Source organism: Salvelinus fontinalis, chromosome 27 (genome assembly GCF_029448725.1).
Source record: "Salvelinus fontinalis isolate EN_2023a chromosome 27, ASM2944872v1, whole genome shotgun sequence".
In the NCBI taxonomy this organism is placed as follows: Eukaryota; Metazoa; Chordata; class Actinopteri; order Salmoniformes; family Salmonidae; genus Salvelinus; species Salvelinus fontinalis.
In genome coordinates this window covers 9,080,115-9,101,180 of record NC_074691.1, presented here as the reverse complement: position 1 = coordinate 9,101,180, position 21,066 = coordinate 9,080,115, and the positions used below count along the sequence as shown (strand labels likewise).

Here is a 21,066-nt window from a genome sequence, read left to right as displayed (position 1 = left end):
GTTGCATAAACAAATGCCTGTTGGTATGTTGATGTCCCTACCACCAGTAAGACACTTGCAGCAACATGGGCTGTTACAGCACTCATTGAGTGCCACTGTAAAATGTCGAGTGAGTGAACTGAATATATTAGGATGAAAACTAAAAGCTGTCTGTAGCATCGTGATCACGCATAATTACATGCAAACTCCCCTGAGGAAGAATCTTACATTATAAATGAAAACATTTCCAGCCAAAGCTCTCTTGTACAAACAGTATGTGGGCTGATCCAGAACAAAACGTGCCTGAGTAACATGCCTCATGTTCTACCGCCAGCTTCCCTCCATGCCTACACTTTGTCCTGAACAACCACATGGGTTTACATGTTCAAGATCTACTTAAACTCTTGTAAGAATGTATGTTCTCTCTAGTAAAAGGAAGTTGCCGTTCTAGAATCAAGCTGTACATCAAACATAAGGCTACCACATCCTGTATTCTTTGTTTCTTGATTTGGAAATTCTCATTGATAATAACGTAATTATAAGTATATTATTCAATTCAAAAGGCTGGTTTCAATATCCTCCTTTGTAAAGGAATATATATTTAGAGCTGTAACTATGCCCATCCTTGCAGCTTTTGTGCATGTTCCTTAATTGCCCTGTATATTGTATTAGTCATGGCAATATACAGTCCGGGTTCGATTCCCGGCTGTATCACAACTGGCCGGGATGGGAAGGGCAGCGCATAATTATTTTTTATTTAACCTTTATTTAACTACGCAAGTCAGTTAAGAACACATTCGTATTTTCAATGCCTTGTTCACTGCCTTGTTCAGGGGCAGAACGACAGATTGTCAGTTCGGGGATTCAATCTTGCAACCTTTCGGTTACAAGTTCAACTCTCTAACCACTAGGCTATCGGCCGCCCGCGTCGTATGGGTTAGGGGAGGGTTTGGCCGGGGTAGGCCGTCATTATTATTTACAATTTGTTCTTAACTGACTTGCCTAGTTAAATAAAGGTTCAATAAAAAATGAAATACAACTGCTCATATTGACAGAGGCTGCTTGGACAGATTAGGGTCGCGCGTTGCACGTACTCGAAATATAGGAATTCACAAACCTCAACTGCGGACATTTATTTTGAGTATGTGCCTACTGCCCGGGGCGCTAACGCAATCTGCACCGCGTAATGTTGTGAATGAGGGATAGAATGACGTCAGTGGCCCAATGTCAACAGTGTAGCCATTCAGAGTAGGCGTTCCATTCGAGTGTAATAAACAGCGGAGACGGAGCAGCACGCTGCAAAGGATCATCACACACACTGACATTTGCCGAAGAAGAACAACAACACTTTTTATAACCACAAAACTTAATAAAAAAAGAAATAAATAAACGAATAGTGTAAAGTAAAGGTATTCTCCCTGCAGTCGGGGGCTTTAGGAAACTGCAAGGAAGTCACCATGTGATAAAAAATTATTTGGTAAACGGACAAAAAGGCTGGATTACAAGAAAACAAGCGAAAGTTAAAAGGTGAGCTGCATGCATATTTCAACCTTTTTACCGAAATGTGTTATCGAATGTCTTAATTATTGAATTATTGTGCAAGTGCTCGAATAGACTATAGTATATTCATAACGGCGAATGCAGTTCCAAACTTATACGATGAGAGGACTGTTCATGTTTGGAGTTCGAAGATATGAAAACCTCTCCAAAATAATACATGCGTAAATCTCCAACACTTGGCGGCATGCTTCTGATCATTTTTGTCTGGTTGTAGCTATTAGGCTAGTTTTGCTTGTGAACACTCGTTCTAAGAGTGAAACATAAGGCTACCACATCCTGTTATGCTCTGAGTCAGTCCGATTTGAGCTCCCTCCGATTTGAGAGTAGTGAATGCATCGCTATACTGGAGGAGGAGGAGGCACGTCTGGGTTAGGCATGACTCTTGTTTTCGCTGAGAGAAAAGAAGCTGTCACTTGCAAAGGCCTTAACCGTTTAATGGGCCATGGCAAATACCCCCAGTCCGAATTCCCGCCCTCATTCACTGCAGAAATGAACTCGGAGTGATTCAAATGTGCAATGCAATTCAATTTAAAACGAGTATAGCTTACACATTAACGATTAGGCTACTCTAACTGACAAATTCTATTGACGATAATAATGATTAGGATTAGTATCATTATTGTTAGGCTAGTATTATGTTATTTAGTAATTATATTATATTCCTTAAAGCTACCCAATGGGCTCCTGCGACGAATCGGATGTTAAAAAATACTTTACTCGCACACCTTTTACAGTGCAACTTGTTGCTTTTGAGTAACAAAAGCAATTTGGCAACAGTTGGCTGAACTGCACTCATGTAAAACTAGTATCCATTATACTACAATCACCCCATTAATCCACAGAAAATCTGCGAAATATTTGCTGTGTAAGGACTGCAAGCTTTATTTGGTTCAGCAGCCAATGCAATCGGCTCAATAGCCCGAGGGTGACATTTAAAGAGCCAGAACATATATTTCAATGAAACCGGGGGAATGTGATCCCCCTCTCCATATTTGCATTATAGTCCTAACTCAAGTGTAATTGAGGTTACATGTGTTTACAATAGCTCATATCATCAGCCTGGTCTCATAGCAGGCCAGCATTCCCTACAGCAATGTGGCTTGAGAAACGATATACTGTATAGCCTACCTGCCACAAAAGCTTCGCCTTTACGCACGGACGGTCCTCGTGCTTTGTCATCGCTCACTTTGTATTGGCAACAACGTGGAGGGCATTATTGCCGTTATACATATTTAGCCTATTTCCCATAATTTCATTATTTCTATTCAATGTTTTTATTGACGTTTTAATTGACGATGGGATAATTGGTGCAGTGACTTAGCGGCTTTGTCCTCATCTTGAAATCACCGACGGAAAGCGGCTCTGATCCGTCCATTAGGCTACTATAGTTTACACACCATCTCTCGCATGCTGTGCAAAGGCGACCACGCTGTAGTAAGAATGTGTCATGTGTGTTCTCTCCGCGACGCACATTTAGGCTATCTGAGATTGTGATGCGTTGGCTACTTCCAAAGAATGACACCAATAGCCTTACAAAACAACGAAATCATAATCTCTAACATCGGCCATGTGTTGTCATAATAGAATATGTCTGGAAAAATAAGCGTTGCGTTTCAAATGAATGATGTTGACATTTTAATGCAGTGTTACCGCAGTTTGTAGCCTATAGCAGTGTGACATGCACCTAGAGGATCAAGACATTCCTTTGTCTACTAGTGCATTTGAACCGAACTGTTCATGCCACGGAATAACAGTGGCTGATTGTGCCAATGAATGTGCGCGTTGAAAATATGTTTTCAGTGATCATTCATGATTTGGACTGATGTATGTAATTTTGAAAACGAATTTCCCATTAAATTGAGCCTCAACGCTTGAGAAGGCTATAACACCATTATAACTCATAGGCCTAGGTATAGGCTATCTAATTGGATTACATTTCCTCTGTTCTTGAACCAAGAAACACCAACAGTAGAAAATATACACTTTTAAACTATGCCTCTATCCCATTGGTGTAATTGATGCGCATTTTATTAATCAATATAGCAATGTACGCTATGTAGCACTTGTGTAATCATGTGCTGCAGATATGATGCCATTGTTCTGCTGTCTTTATCTTCTGTACATGTGCATGCTTCCCCTATTAGTGTCAGTGTATGCTTCACTTTCCCAGTGAATCTGAATCTATCATTTGAGGCATTGACAGTGAACCTTGGCTGGATACAGTATATGATGCAATATCACACCAACAACCTACATCAGAAATGATATAGACTGTTTTGTTTATGTGCTTTGATGAATTGTTTTGGTTGGAACAGTTCTTTCCTTTTATACGTATTTTTGGTTGCATTATTGTAACTGTTTTCAACAGCATAATTTTACAGTCAAGGAAATTATGAGTCAGTTACTTCTATTACCTACGAAGACAAAGAAGAAAAAAGCATATACCTTATGTTCCAATATTATCATAAAATCCAAGTTTCCATCACAACTTACCGTTCATCACATAATGACAGACATGATGACTGGTCAATGTCCCTCTCATGCAGGGATTGACTATAGGGAGGTTGTCTCAATTTGACTGTCCCCGTCTCAAATGGCACCCGTTTCCATACATAGTGCACTACATTTGACTTACCTTTGATCTGGTCAAATGTTGTGCACTATGTAGGAAATAGGGTGCCATTTGTGATGTAAACAGATTGTTTGGGGATCCACACATAATGAGTCCCAGCTGGTTCCCTCCCAGCGCCTAACCACCGCAGAAATCCCACACTTGAACAAGATCTCTTCACCTGACACTGTTTGTCCCTCCCATGCAGACTTTCCATTCTCATTCTACGTCCTTAAACGCAGAAGTACCAGACCTACATACTAACTCATCTTTGTGTTTCCTTTGCTTTGTGATTATCAACCCAATTGTGTTCCAACAATAATGGTGTCTTATGTTGCCATGTTAGCAATGCCCTGGTAGCTTGCATGCATTTAAAACAACCACACACACAAAAAAAAACATTATTGTCCTTGGAGTAGGCTAAGAGCACTCCAAAGTTAATGATTCATGAAATCACACTTTCCCATTTTCTTCTGCACTGTGATTTGTCAGGTGATTAAGACCTAGAAGAGCACTACTTATCATGAATTTTGTTGAATGATCAAGAAAAATCTGTTTTAATGTTTTTAGGCACCTAGAGTGGCAAGAAAAAGTATGTGAACCCTTTGGAATTACTTGGACTTCTGCATCTAAGTCACAGCAATAGACAAAACACAGTCTGCTTAAACTAATAACACACAAACAATTATACGTTTTCATGTCTTTATTGAACACACCGGGTAAACATTCACAGTGCAGGGTGCAATAAGTCTGTGAACTTTTGGATGTAATAACTGGTTGACCCTCCTTTGGCAGCAATAAACTCAACCAAATGTTTTCTGTAGTTGCGGATCAGACCTGCACAACGGTCAGGTGGAATTTTTTCCACTTTACAAAACTGTGTCAGTTCAGCAATATTCTTGGGATGTCTGGTGTGAACCACTCTCTTGAGGTCATGCCACAGCATCTCAATCGGGTTGAAGTCTGGACTCTGACTGGGCCAGTCCAGAAGGCGTATTTTTATCTGTTGAAGCCATTTTGTTGTTGATTTACTTCTGTGTTTTGGGTCGTTGTCCTAGTGCATCACCCAACTTCTGTTGAGCTTTAATTCGCGGACAGATAGCCTTGCATTCTCCTTCAAAATGTCTTGATAAACTTGGGAATACATTTTTCCGTCGATGATAGCAAGCTGTCCAGGCCCTGAGGCAGCAAAGCAGCCCCAAACTATGACGCTGCCATCTACCGTACTTTACAGTTGGGATGAGGTTTTGATGTTGATGTGCTGTGCTTTTTTTTCTCCACACATAGTGTTGTGTGTTCCTTCCAAACAACTCAACTGTAGTTTCATCTGTCCACAGAATATTTTGCCAGAAGCTCTGTGGAACATCCAGGTGCTCTTTTACGAACTTCAGACGTGCAGCAATGTTTTTTTTAACAGCAGTGGCTTCTTCCATGGTGTCCTCCCATGAAGACCATTCTTGTTTAGTGTTTAACGTATCGTAGACTTGTCAACAGAGATGTTAGCATGTTCCAGAGATTTCTGTAAGTCTTTAGCTGACACTCTAGGATTCTTCTTAACCTCATTGAGCATTCTGCGCTGTGCTCTTGCAGTCATCTTTGCAGGACGGCCACTCCTAGGGAGAGTAGCAACCGTGCTGAACTTTCTCCATTTATAGACAATTTGTCTTACCGTGGACTGATGAACATCAAGGCTTTTATAGATACTTTTGTAACCCTTTCCAGCTGTATGCAAGTCTTCTAAGATATCTTTTGTTTGAGGCATGGTTCACATCAGGCAATGTTTCTTGTGAATAGCAAACTCAAATTTTGTGAATGTTTTTTATAGGGCAGGGCAGCGCTAACCAACATCTCCAATCTCGTCTCATTGATTGGACTCCAGGTTAGCTGACTCCTGACTCCAATTAGCTTTTGGAGAAGTCATTAGCCTAGGGGTTCACATACTTTTCCCAACCTACACTGTGAATGTTTAAATGATGTATTCAATATAGACAAGAAAAATACAATCATTTGTGTGTTATTAGTTTAAGCACACTGTGTTTGTCTATTGTTGTGACTTAGATGAAGATCAGATCAAATTTGATGACCAATTTACTTTTTCTTGCCACTGCAGACATTAGGTATATTATGCACATGAATAAATGGAGCTGTCTGTAGGAAAATAAATAGGTGTTTTTTACGAATGAACAGTCAAAAGACAATGAAATGTATCTGTCTTGAGCAAGTTTTCACACATGCAACTTTGTTTTCGGCATCATTAAAGGGGCAGTCTGCAGCTGCTACATAAATGTTCTGACATATAAATTATAAATGCTAAATACCCATTGATTCTTGAAGAATTATAGATGTCTCATGAGTTTAGTTCAACTGTCACACCCCATCAGAACCCAAAATATAAGCTTGTTTAACTCAAATGTTTGTAAACATTGCCAATGTGAACAAACACTGTAAATAGCCTCAAAACATGCTTATAATAATTTAAAACATAGAATAAAACTATAACTCCGATATCTTGGATGGTCAGTCCTTGCATCCATAGCACTGACTATGAATGTGATAGTGGTTACATTTTCTCCAGGCCCATCCTTCAGCTTTTTACCAAAACAGAGGCGGGGATTCCCTTTTTGAATTGTTTCAACTGCGGATTGCCACGTTAAGACGTTGTTCTCATCCCTCCAGGCAGTTTGAGTAACCCCTACCAGCAAAAACTCAACATCTCTAATCACAGTCTTGAGTACGAAAAAAAACGTGTTCCCATAGTTCACCTACGTCAGCACAAAGGCATGTTTGTTTGACTGGGCTCCAGCCAGTGGGAGCCATAGATGGGACAGCACTGCTGGGAGGACTCTAAGATCATGCAACTCAGACCAAGTGCTTTTATTTCTCTCTCTCTCTCTTTCCTGGGTGTTTTGTTCCTCCTCTCCCACTGTCCGGGGCAGTGATGCTTACTGACATTATCATGCACCATGTGAAATCAGACTTCATTATCGTGCCAGACCCAGCTCCATCTGCGGTTGCAAAAGCCCTCCATGAAACAGCCCTGTGTTGCCTGCCCCTCACTGTGTTCCCTTCCAGTTCACTGCACCTATCCGGTGTATGTGACGATAAAACATATCACACGCAAAACGCTACAGGCACGATACTGATTGCTTTGTTTTGCTTGGAGTTTTTATACTGCCTGCGAGAGATTATCAAGACCCCTAAATAACCCCGGTGACTGTGTCATCAGACTGTCTGTGATAATCTGCTGTATTTTCCACCAGGATGAGAGTGACTGACTAGATCACCTCCGCGCCCCACCACGTGGCCTCAGGCCTTGACGCAGACAGTTAACTTAATGCTCATTACTAACCCACCCTGTGATCATCCATTACTCACATTTGGTCTGAATTGGGCTTAAGTGAAAACAACAGAGACTAGGGATGATGATGGAACCACTAGTCACACAAAATAACAGACATCCAATGAAGTGAATCATTCAAGGAGAAGTACTAATGAGGCCATTCAGATCACTTTGCAGTGATGTCTTTGTTCAGAAGTTAATTGGAAGACGCCACCATGTTTGATCACTTTCCCTAATGGGCGCTCGGCTTGGAGGTGCTGTGTGCTTGGAAGTGTCCCCACATTGCTGGATCCTCTGGTTTCCTTTGTGAAGCGTAGAGAGGGCTGGGGGAGTATGAGGAGCGGCCTGGTAAAGCCGGCACAGCTGCCATTTGGACACGGTGAGCCCCTCACAGAAAGGGCGCCAGCATAGGAGTGCTCTTGCGCTCTCTGGTGAGAGAGACAAGACTATGCCAAGGAGTGGGCTTGCAGTGCTCTCAGCCTCAAGTGTCACTGAAGAGCCTCAATAATCAGCTCTTATCTGAGGGCAAAGGCGTGAGTATCATGCCAAAGGAGTCCCTTTCAGCTCCTGCTTGACAGTACAACTGTTGTTGTATTGGTGATGGGATACCAGTGTGCTCCTTAAATGGGAAGTCAACACAAACACCTGCATTTCCTGTCCAGTTCCATTGAAATGAAACCGCTTTTTCAGTTCCACTTGTAGATGTATAGCAATGGCATTCATAGCCTAGTCTCACTGTCAATGTCTGTTTTAATTATTTTTTCACACCATTGTTTTCTGTACATTTGCTCCTTTGTATATCTTCTTATGATATCACGTGAGAGTGCATGGCTACATATCTTAAAATGGAGTATTTAAATGTAGGCTGTGCATGTTTTCACCAGCCCTGCCACTGTGTGTGGTCCTCTCCTCTTAAGCAATTGAGGACTTGAGTGACGTACGTGATGCAAGTAATTTTTTTCTGTAGTTGACTCGGAAAATGGCGGCATAGGAACCACATCAAGAGCCTCAGCTGGGCCTATTTGTCTGACTGTGTCAGGCAGCACAGTTACAGTCCAACATGCACCAGGCAGGCATTGGTTCTTTACCAGAACCACATCCTGCTAAGGAACGGCCAAAGAGCAAATGCACCAGTGTGTCATGGGAGTAGTTGTATAATTTACATGACAAATCCCTGTCTGCATTTTGTTTCGTTTCCTAAGCCTTTGTTAGTGTTCCTAAGATGCCTGTTCTATATTTAGAGCAAAGCAAAACACCCAGTTCTGTTCCAGGTGTTGTCTACTCCCTTGGGGCCCCTCCTCTCATAGTGGTGATGACATGCATGTTACACACCTTATCAAATGAAGGCTGTTTTGCTGTGAATTTGAGGCAGAACAACTGGATGTTGTCTGCAGGGTGTCTGTGTTGTGTATGGGGAACTCAATAGATCATATAAGTCATCTCCTCCGTGTTAAATTTAGAGCCATCCCCTCCCGCCTGTCAGCATTTTCCATCTGCAGCAGCTGAGTCAAATGTGGAGGCGAACCTTAGCCCCTCTGACCAATGACCGACCGCTCACTCATCCACCCAGTCAACCTCCCATTACTAAACCAACCAACTTACACTGCCGTACTTTCAGCTCCTAGTGGAGCAGAGGGGCTCGACAGTCCGATTTACGGTATCTAGACGTTTTATGAATCACTCGTCTGCCTGTCTCTAACTTACTCAATGCGTCCTCATTCACTACTTGTTTTACACTGCTAATGCTTTCCTCTTAAATAGTTTAAAGCATGAGTCTGGGAGGGCTACTCTTTTTGTAAAGGTTACCCTCTATCTCTGTCTGACGCTAACTGATTGTGTTGGGCCACAGCCTGACACGATGTCAGACAAAAGAATGCTCTTCTGTTGTCTTCCTATTTCGCCTGAGGTCATATCCTTGCTGTTATCCCTGTGACAATCTCTTTTGTTCTGCTGGTGTTCAGCATTACAGGACGTATTGTTGTGCAGAGAAATGTACAGCTCATCAATGAGGGTGTGCCAGAAAGCTACTGTGTGGGCTTTAAGTAGAGTTAAACTGTTTCTCTGCACAGGGTCTACACAAACCTGTGAGGGAGGACATACAGTAGGAGTCACATGAGTGGCACACATGAATCACATCAACTATTGCATGTCAACATCATGCTTTGTCGTAATCTACAGTGGCTTGCGAAAGTATTCACCCCCTTGGCATTTTTTCTATTTTGTTGCCTTACAACCTGGAATTAAAATAGTTTTTGGGGGCTTTGTATCATTTGATATTCACAACATGCCTATCACTTTGAAGATGCTAAATAGTTTTTTATTTTGAAACAAACAAGAAATAAGACAAAAAAACAGAACTTGAACATGCATCACTATTCACAGCTGCAAGTCTCTTGGGGTATGTCTCTATAAGCTTGGCACATCTAGTCACTGGGATTTTTTCCCATTCTTCAAGGCAAAACTGATCCAGCTCCTTCAAGTTGGATGGGTTCCGTTGGTGTGCAGCAATCTATAAATCATACCACAGATTCTCAATTGGATTGAGGTCTGGGCTTTGACTAGGCCATTCCAAGACATTTAAATGTTTCCCCCTAAACCACACGAGTGTTGCTTTAGCAGTATGCTTAGGGTAATTGTCCTGCTGGAAGGTGAACCTCCGTCCCAGTCTCAAATCTCTGGAAGACTGAAACAGGTTTCCCTCAAAAATTTTCCTGTATTTAGCGCCATCTATCATTCCTTCAATTCCGACCAGTTTCCCAGTCCTTGCCGATGAAAAAAATCCCCACAGCATGATGCTGCCACCACCATGCTTCACTGTGGGGATGGTAATTCTTGGGGTGATGAGAGGTGTTGGGTTTGCACCAGACATAGTGTTTTCCTTGATGGCCAAATAGCTCAAGTTTAGTCTCATCTAACCAGAGTACCTTCTTCCATATGTTTGGGAGACTCCCACGTGCCTTTTGGCGAACACCAAACGTGTTTGCTTATTTTTGTCTGTAAGCAATGGCTTTTTTTCTGACCACTCGTCCGTAAAGCCCAGCTTTGTAGAGTATACAGCTTAAAGTGGTCCTATTGACAGATACTCCAATCTCTGCTGTGGAGCTTTGCAGCTTCTTCAGGGTTATCTTTGGTCTCTTTGTTGCCTCTCTGATTATAGATAATGTTAAAAGTGCAAATCTAAAAAAGATGATATTGTAAAATGTAATTTGAGTGATGCAACAGACCTGCAAAATCTCAACTGAACAGTCCACAGGCATACTGTCAATATTTCCGTAATCTTCATTTCACCAGAGATATGGTATTAGGTGTTGAGGTATTCCTTCACTTCATTCACCTTGGCAACCCATGTCATCATTGGATTCCTCACAATCCTGCCAACAACAATTCTTCCGCAAAAAATGTGGATCTTTTTTCCATGTGTGCTCTCTCTCTCTCACTGAGCTTTATTAAATTACAAGGGTTTTGTCGTCGTTGTCGGTCATTTAAAATAATTTAGGTTGATACCTGAGTGAACCCGAGTCCCAGGGTGGCTAGACGGCCCAACGTTTCCTGCCAAGGTAATTTTGTTTCCCCCCCTTTTCCTGTTTCTCTCCTTAGTCGATGGGGGGGGGGGCAGCAGTCTTTCAAGCATTGGAGAGTGGGAGGTATTTAAAACAATCAGTGGAGTCCTGGTAAGGGGAGTGAGATCATTGTTATAGTGAGGGAGGGAGAATAGAGGGAGAGCTGGGATGATCCCGTGGCAGTCTGTTGTCTGTCTGCCAGACCCAGGCCCAGGGCAAGTCAGCCATTACTGTGAACTCTGAGGTAACCCTTGGCTTTGGCAAAGGTCACCATTCCTTCTAGACGTATTTATTAGTACTGCTTAGCATATCAGAACGGCTCGCCCGAAAAACAAAATATTCCCTGTGTGTGTGTGAGAGGATGGTAACACAGAGCTCCAACATCTGTGTCTGAGGATTTACGCTGTATGAATAATGCTTTTTTTTTCTTTTCTCAAATGAGTCCCTTTCTCCAGGGTCAAGATAAACAAGTCAGGACATAATAATGATTATCTATGAATCAGCTTCATGGAACTTCTCTTTATTTATTTTTTATGTGTAGGCTACTTCATTGATTTGCCCCTGCAGTTATACAAGTATAACCATTTCATACTTAGACGCATGCAGTTACTGTCAGTTATTCAAAAACATTTTTGAAATGTGTTTTATTACGGTCAAAATACAAGTTACAAAAATACAGAACAATATTTTCATCTGAAATCATTGAAATCGAAGCAGTGGAGTGTAAAAGTACACAAACACGTACGTAGTGTGGTTTTGGGTATGGCGCAGCTGTAGACCTAGCTAGTGTTTATGAGACTGGTGGGTGTTGGGGATCTTCATCCTGTGAGACTTGCACAGGTGGTTGGGAGGAGGGCGGAAGGAGAGGAGGTGGGCGTGGAGGAGCAGGGGCGTAGTGCCCACTTCCTGTTGAAATACTGTAAACCAGTTGGCTCACGACTAGATCAACAGGATTTGCCTTGCGGTGGCAGCTCTCTCTCTCTCAGTAGGCTGCCATTGGTGGAGAAGGTTTGTGTGGTGGTGTGGCTAGTTGTGCCTGTTTCTTGTATATGGTGTGTTTTCTCGATAAAAGAAAACAAAAGTGTAGCAAAGAAAACACATTCGTAACAGAACATTCAACTCTCCCATAAAGAAAAAGAATAGCAAAAAATATACAATTACAAATTTGCTAGTATTATTAAATATGAATATTTACCATTTAAAATGGTGCATGTTTTAAAAGAGAGAGTGAAAGTTAAAACCACGGACAAAAGGGATGGATTTTCCATTTAGTTTGCACACTTGTGGAATGGAAAACATTAAAGTATGGCTCAGTAAAATCCACAATGGAGTTTGACATTTGGAATGTAGCTCTTCCTGTACAGAGTATTCCTAACGTGGCTACTTGTCACTCTGTATTACCATCCTATAACCTGCATTATAAACTGGGTGGTTCGAGACCTGAATGCTGATTGGCTGACAGTCGTGGTATATCAGACCGTATACCACGGGTACAACAAAACATTTATTTGAACTGCTCTAATTACGTTGGTAACCAGTTCATAATAGCAATAAGGCACCTCGGTTGTTTGTGATATATGGCCAATATACCACACCCCCTCGAACCGTATTGCTTAAATATGAATAGACTGAACCAAGAATTCTCAATAATGATCATTGAGAAAGTTACAGACCCACAAATATCATACCCCCAAGACATGCTAACCTTTCACCATTACAATAACAGGGGAGGTTATCATTTTGGGGGGTGGTATTATATTTGTGCGTCTCACTCATCATTATTCGGCAGGGGCGGCTGGTGGTTAGAGTGTTGGGCCAGTAACCGAAAGGTTGCTAGATCGAATCCCAAGCTGACAAGTTCACAATCTGTCGTTCTGCCCCTGAACAAGGCAGTTAACCCACTGTTCCTAGGCTGTCATTGTAAATAAGAATTTATTCTTAACTGACTTGCCTAGTTAAATAAAGGTTAAATAAAAAATAAAATTCACAATTCATTCAGGATTATCCATAATCATGGTAGCATCCACATGAATGTAGAAGTGTTTAGAAACATTTATTCTTATTTACAATAAAAGTACTCCAATATTACACAATACATTATTTACCATTCATTTTTATTGGGCACAAAGTAATCTGAAACACAACCAAAATAAACAGCGAATGCATCCAACAAGTTTGCAGAGTAAATTGCGTGCTATGAACACGGGACCAAATACTTAACTTTGACCTTCTTTAATATACATATAAGTGAATTTGTCACAATATTTTTGGTCCCCTAAAATGGGGGGACAATGTACAGAAAGTGCTGTAATTTCTAAATGGTTAACCCGATATGGATGAAAATACCCTCAAATTAAAGCTGAGCATCTGCACTTTAACCTCGTGTTGTATCATTTCAAATCCAAAGTGCTGGAGTACAGAGCCAAAACAACAACAAATGTGTCACTGTCCCAATACTTTTGGAGTTCACTGTAGATGCCTATTATTTTATTTTTTATTTTTAAAATAAATTTTATCCCCTTTTCTCCCCAATTTTCGTGGTATCCAATCGCTAGTAATTACTATCTTGTCTCATCGCTACAACTCCCGTACGGGCTCGGGAGAGACGAAGGTCGAAAGCCATGCGTCCTCCGAAGCACAACCCAACCAAGCCGCACTGCTTCTTTAACACAGCGCGCCTCCAACCCGGAAGCCAGCCGCACCAATGTGTCGGAGGAAACACCGTGCACCTGGCCACCTTGGTTAGCGCGCACTGCGCCCAGCCCGCCACAGGAGTCGCTGGAGCGCGATGAGACAAGGAAATCCCTACCGGCCAAACCCTCCCTAACCCGGACTACGCTAGCCCAATTGTGCGTCGCCCCACGGACCTCCCGGTCGCGGCCGGCTGCGACAGAGCCTGGGGGCGAACCCAGAGACTCTGGTGGCGCAGTTAGCACTGCGATGCAGTGCCCTAGACCACTGCGCCACCCGGGAGGCCCTGTAGATGCCTATTTGACCTAAATATATACTGAACAAAAATATAAATGCAACATGCAACAATTTCAAAGATTTTACATAATTACAGTTCATATTAGGAAATCAGTCATTTGAAATAATTTCATTAGGCCCTAATCTATGGATTTCACATCACTGGGCAGGGGCCCAACCACTTGGGAGCCAAGCCCACCCACTGTTGGAGGTGGGTTATGGTAGAGAAAATGAACACAAAAAACAGCTCAAGTGGACATTTTTGCAGTCAGAATTGCACACTCCCTCAACTTGAGACATCTGTGGCATTGTGATATGTCACAAAACTGCACATTTTAGAGTGGCCTTTTATTGTCCCGAGCACAAGGTGCACCTGTGTAAGGATCATGCTGTTTAATCGGCTTCTTGACATGCCACACCTATCGGGAGGATGGATTATCTTGGAAAAGGAGAAATGCTCACTAACATTTGAGAGAAATAAGCTTTTGGAACATGCGTATGGAACATTTCTGGGATCTTTTATTTCAGCTCATGAAACATGGGACCAACACTTTACATGTTGCTTTTATTTTTTTGTTCAGTATAGTTTGTGTGTATTTGTTGATATGTAGGCTACGTGTGCTTTTTTCAAATTTATGTAGTTCTGTCCTTGAGCTGTACTTGTCTATTAATGTTCTGTATTATGTCATGTTTCATGTTTTGTGTGGACCCCAGGAAGAGTAGCTGCTGCTTTCGCAACAGCGAATAGGGATCCTAATAAAATACCAAAATACTAAAAATACCAAATGCCTATTTAAAATTATTTTCGCTCTTCTCACTAACGGCAAATGATTGCATCTTGTTATTATATTTAGCTACCTGTTTCTTTTGTTATGAATAAGAGTGTCATTCCCCATTTGTACAAGGCTACGAGGCTACTTTTGCCTTCTTGCAGTGCAATACTTCAACCCCTACAAACTGTGCGTACGCATGGTCTAAAGTTTGCGGGAGGATAAGCACATTCTCACGTCAAGTTTGGTTTTTATAAATACTAACTTCTATGTGAAAAACTGAGACACGCATGTTTTGTGGCATGTTTTGTGCGTTCGCAACATTTATACATGAGGTCCCAGGCGTTTACGTTTGTTAGATGACATGACAATAGAGTTCTTTGGCCACGCACAACAGTGTTGGGTTTGACGTCGAAATAAGAATGCATGAGCATAAAAGAACCCCGTACCTACTGTAAAATATGGTGGTGGATCTTTGATGTATGTATGTTTTAGATAAAATAGGATGTTGAAGGATGTTGCTTGGAAAACCACTCCCATTGTTACAAATGTGATGTTCCCTTTTGAGTCTCTTTTAGTCCACACAATTAATAAATGTTCATGTATTTATCTACATACACTACTGTTCAAAAGTTTGGGGTCACTTAGAAATGCCCTTGTTTTTGAAAGAAAAGCACATTTTCTGTCCATTAAAATAACATCAAATTGGCCTCCCGGGTGGCGCAGTGGTCTAGGGCACTGCATCGCAGTGCTAACTGCGCCACCAGAGTCTCTGGGTTCGCCCCCAGGCTCTGTCGCAGCCGGCCGCGACCGGGAGGTCCGTGGGGCGACGCACAATTGGGCTAGCGTCGTCCGGGTTAGGGAGGGTATGGCCGGTAGGGATTTCCTTGTCTCATCGCGCTCCAGCGACTCCTGTGGCGGGCTGGGCGCAGTGCGCGCTAGCCAAGGGGGCCAGGTGCACGGTGTTTCCTCTGACACATTGGTGCGGCTGGCTTCCGGGTTGGAGGCGCGCTGTGTTAAAGAAGCAGTGCGGCTTGGTTGGGTTGTGCCTCGGAGGACGCATGGCTTTCGACCTTCGTCTCTCCCGAGCCCGTACGGGAGTTGTAGCGATGAGACAAGATAGTAATTACTAGCGATTGGATACCACGAAAATTGGGGAGAAAAGGGGATAAAAAAAATAAATAAAAAAAAATAAAAAAATAACATCAAATTGATCAGAAATGCAGTGTAGACATTGTTAATGTTGTAAATGACTATTGTAGCTGGAAATGGCAGATTTTTAATGGAATATCTACACAGGCGTACAGAGGCCCATTATCAGCAACCAGGACAAGTACATTAGTGTCTAGTTTGAAAAACAGACGCCTCACAAGTCCTCAACTGGCAGCTTCATTAAATAGTACCCGCAAAACACCAGTCTCAACATCAACAGTGAAGAGGCGACTCCGGGATGCTGGCCTTTTAGGCAGAGTTGCAAAGAAAAAGCCATATCTAAGACTGGCCAATGAAAAGAAAAGATTAAGATGGGCAAAAGAACACAGACACGGGATGCTGGCCTTGTCTGTTGACGTTGAGACTGGGGTTTTGCGGGAACTATTTAATGAAGCTGCCAGTTGAGGACTTGTGAGGTGTCTGTTTCTCAAACTAGACACTAATGTACTTGTCCTCTTGCTCAGTTGTGCACCGGGGCCTCACACTCCTCTTTCTATTCTGGTTAGAGCCAGTTTGCGCTATTCTGTGATGGGAGTAGTACACAGCGTTGTACAAGATCTTCAGTTTCTTGGCAATTTCTCACATGGAATAGCCTTCATTTCTCAGAACAAGAATAGACTGACGAGTTACAGAAGAAAGTTCTTTGTTTCTGGCCATTTTGAGCCTGTAATCAAACCCACAAATGCTGATGTTCCAGATACTCAACTAGTCTAAAGAAGGCCAGTTTTATTGCTTCGTTAATCAGAACAACAGTTTTCAGCTGTGCTAACATAATTACAAAAGGGTTTCCTAAAGATCAAGTAGTCTTTTAAAATTATAAACTTGGATTAGCTAACACAACGTGCCATTGGAACACAGGAGTGATGGTTGATGATAATGGGCCTCTGTACGCTTATGTAGATATTCCATAAAAAAATCTGCCGTTTCCAGCTACAATAGTCATTTACAACATTAACAGTGTCTACACTGTATTTCTGATCAATTTGAAGTTATTTTTAAAAACTTTTCTTTCAAAAACATGGACATTTCTAAGTGACTCCAAACTTTTGAACGGCAGTGTATGTTTTGGACCTGCACTTTGTATTTACCCAATCATGCTTTACAAAATCAAATACATCATTTTGAGGCGTTTACACATTTCTAATACACCTACAACTGAGGTACATGAGTTTTATCTAGAGAGATGTTTCACAAACCATAGTATTGTATTTCTTCTCTATGGTTTGATAGACAGGCAGTCACAGCATTCAACCCACATATTGCGTTTAATGTCTAAAATAATTATCCAAACCCCAATTCAAAATCCGTAATAAGTTCCAAAAAATGATCGAACCGAAACCGGACCGACTTCAAGAAGCACTAATTGCTCAGCACTACTTTGAACACAAAGGAGGATATAGTTTTAGATGAATTAACTTGATAAGTCTGTAGTATAATCAATTGTCAGCTGTATCTATGGCCACGTCAATAGCATTTGCTCTTTTCTCTCACTCGTTCTCGAGACAATAGCTCCTCTTGCCTTGTTTTTTCCATCCCCGGCAGAGAGAATCTGGATCGATAGTGCCGCCTGCATGAAAGGCTTTAGTAGCTGGCGTTAAGATGGATTCCTGTTGCGCCGCATCTCTTTCGTCTTACACTCAGAGACTGTATTTGGAGGGGAGGAAGCAAATTAGTCCTAATCATAATTAGCATCCACTTTTAGGTTAGCTTAGCGTTCTCTTACTGTATTCATAATTGGCATTGTGTCATCTGTTTGAACAGGGTAATGAGTAGCTATGAAGCATTGTAAAGTCAGTGTGATTCATCAATAGATTGCGATCAATCCAGTGACTGAGACCCAGTAAACTACGCCATACTACAATATGTTCGCAGCTCTTGAGCACCTTTCTTGGTTCAGTGGTTTGATTATCATGCACAGTCAACCATGTTCAAATTTATAGTGTAGTATTGCGGCTTACAAGCTTCTTCAATTTGATTTGCCGCCTCTTTGGTGGACATCAACGTTAGAACTGTTAGCACTTCAGATCTTTTGTTGTTATAATGTGATGATGGTGCAGATTTGATCTGATTTTTATTTGAAGGGTAAATTGTGGTGTAACATAAATTACGTAGGCACATCGGTGCTTTGTGACCTTTATGTGCGCTTGTGTTTGGAATGTTTTATTTCAGTTGTGATAAGATAGTTAGATTGACATCACACATATTTGGTTGTGAGTCTTTGTCATTGGTCTGGGCCATAAGCCAAGGGGAAGTGCTACTGCGAGGAGTTGTGTGTGTGCGTGTGTGTGTGTGTGTGTGTGTGTGTGTGAGAGATACATGAAGCCCACACTACAGACCACTGAGCTGCCAATCAAATGACTGGCATAACACCTTTACATAGCAGTGCGACTGGTGTTATAGAGTCACTGCTGCTGGTGAATGACTTGTTACTGATTATTAACACCATGGACGACAAACCTGTAAGTAACTGATGTTCTCAAAGTAACATTTATGTTGTCAAGGAAGCTGTTTTCATGTTATACAGCAAAGTGTTTTTGTGGTCACAAAGGCTACTTTTTATTGCTAATGTGACTATAACCTCTATCGACTATTTACCACTTATCTAGTATTATGTTTATATAGTCATATTCATCAGCACATGTTACTTGCTAGAAATACGTTTCTTTGGGTTTACTTTTCCCCCATGTTTTTGAACTGCATAGCAAGAAAGATGACCTCAGTTGCTTAGCTTATGGACCATATCAGAAGAAAGAGGAGAAAATAGACAGGTCTATCTCAACCTAATTCACAGAGCCCTGGTTTACGGCAAAGCTGGGAGGAAAGACGTTGAGCCACAAAACTCTTTAAGAAAGCCTTGGAGTCAGATGATTGTAGTCTCTAGGAATTATACCCCAAGTTGAACTGTGTTGTCAACTGTTAGTTGACAGAGTTCACTGCAACACATTTTCAGCCAGACTAAATATATTTAAGCGATTCAATTTATTTAAAAAAATTGCTACGGAAATAAAGCTTCCTTTTGTGACTTCCTCTGCAGGTGCTAGAATTTTGGCCGTAGCCAAATTTATGTAGAAACATTTAACAGAAACAACAATTAATTCATATACTTTTCCCAATTCACTCTTTTTTAGTATTTCAATTCCGATATATTCCGATCACATTGAATGTATGTGTTGTAAAATAATGGCAAAGTGTGTACAATTAGTAGCTCAATGGATCATTGTGTCTCACTGCTGTTAGTCTCATATACAAGGTTTGTAGCTTAGAGCTAATGCTAACGGATAATTATAGTAGGAGTACAACCCATAAGAACGCTTAGCCCCGGACCACAAGGAGGGCATCTAGGCAGCTGTGTAACATGGCTAAGACCTGCTCATACATGCTAGTGCCTTAGGATCAGTGGCAAGGTCTGTCTCAACCCAAATGTCCTGATTCATTTTTTTTATTCCATGATGCCTATCTTGCAAAGCAACCTTTTTGGGGGGCTAATTGAACTGTATAGTTCAAGAGCAGATGCCTGTGAGTTAAAGGGACATTAACCAATGCTTGGATTCCTTGAATGTCTCACGATTATCCACCAGCACCACAAGCAAGCAGTCTGGCTCCCATGGTGCACCTATTCTCATCCAGCATGGGGAAGGCAGTGAAACAGGCCATTGTTTGTGTCACTCTGAGGCATGTTGCATGTAGGTATGACACTGAGAGGGAGATATGATGCCACTTTATACATCGGGAATATCTTTGAATCAATCAATTGTATGAGAACAAATGCATTTTATAACCGACTTCAATTTGAGAAGGGCAAAGTAGTTTAAATAAAGGTGTATTGATTCCAAATATCACTGTATGCAAATATCACTGATAAGTAGGATAATTTAAAGTTACAATGTTGTGAGATAAAATTAATGGAAACACTCAGTTCCCTCTTTAAAACCAAGAGCGTAGCAAAGTTAGAATTGTTATATTTCATTGTTACGCAGAAGAAATGGCTCATACAATAACATGACTCAGTGCTCATTGTTTACGGGTTGGAGAATAACTCGACCTCCGGAGTGTGATTCAGATGTCTGATCTATTGAATCAAGTCTTCTGCTAAACAAATAGCTTTCAGGGATCCTCTCTACCTCTGCCTTCCCTTTCCTTCAGAAGGCTTTGATTGATGTGCAGTAAACTGCACCTGTCAAGGTTTGATTTCTCACTTGGATTTTCCTGGTGTGATGTAACGTTTTCATGATCCTTAACATGGTAAGATGTCATGTATAGCAGCACTGACATAAAACAAAAACAAAGAGTACCTCTATCTGAAAAGGCAGGATCCCAGGTCTTTTCAGGGTTGTCTATGCCTCACGGATAACATTAGCCCCATTTAGACATTGTGGAACACTTTGGATCAGCGAGACAAAGGCATTCGTGAGAATGTTTTTGCTGTTCTCATTGGAAGCCGAGCATCTCAGACAGACGGACAGTATGTTTTCAGTGGTTGTTGTTCAGCATCTTGTCTGGAGTGCCCCATTTGTATCAGCGGTGCTGTGACATTCTCCCAAAGCTACATAGTCACCACGCAAGAGTGTAAATGCCAGAGAAAAAAAAAAGTCTGTATCTGTCCAACGAGGCCTATTTTTAACACCTACTGTGCCACTTATCGCCTCTTGCCATTTTGGTATTTTGTTAGGTGGGGAGGATATTTCAGGATGTTCTTGGGTAGCCTGGCGAAATGAGGTAGAATCTCGTCACAACAATCCATCTTGTGACTGTGTCCGTGTGTGTTTGCTGTGCGAGGTGAACCCGACATCCAGGACTGACCTGTTGCAAAGCTGAAAATGCACTCATTTCACAGCCTGTGCCACTACCAGAGTTGTCACTGCATCTGCACTTCCAGATAGAAACCAGATGGCAGTCTGGAACACCCGTGCAGACCTCGTAGGAGCTGAACATATACGGTAAACAGCTATGAAATTATTTAAAGGAGCTCCACGTCAGGACATTCCTCATTGCATTAGCAGCACTTAAGTCTCTTGCTCAGCGCCAGGACCGCTACTCCTCAGACTTAAGACTGTTCAGATTGATGGC

The 21,066-nt window shown here is 41.7% G+C and overlaps 1 protein-coding gene across 1 annotated transcript in view; it reads left to right on the top strand.

Moving 5' to 3' along the window:
* The first annotated feature begins 1,240 nt into the window (after positions 1 to 1,240).
* The window catches only part of bach2b (BTB and CNC homology 1, basic leucine zipper transcription factor 2b), a 133,210-nt gene continuing 113,384 nt past the window's right edge, over positions 1,241 to 21,066 (top strand). The window contains exon 1 of the mRNA XM_055884598.1: positions 1,241 to 1,506. The gene's annotated coding sequence lies outside the window, so the exon portion shown is untranslated. The remainder of the gene's footprint in view (positions 1,507 to 21,066) is intronic.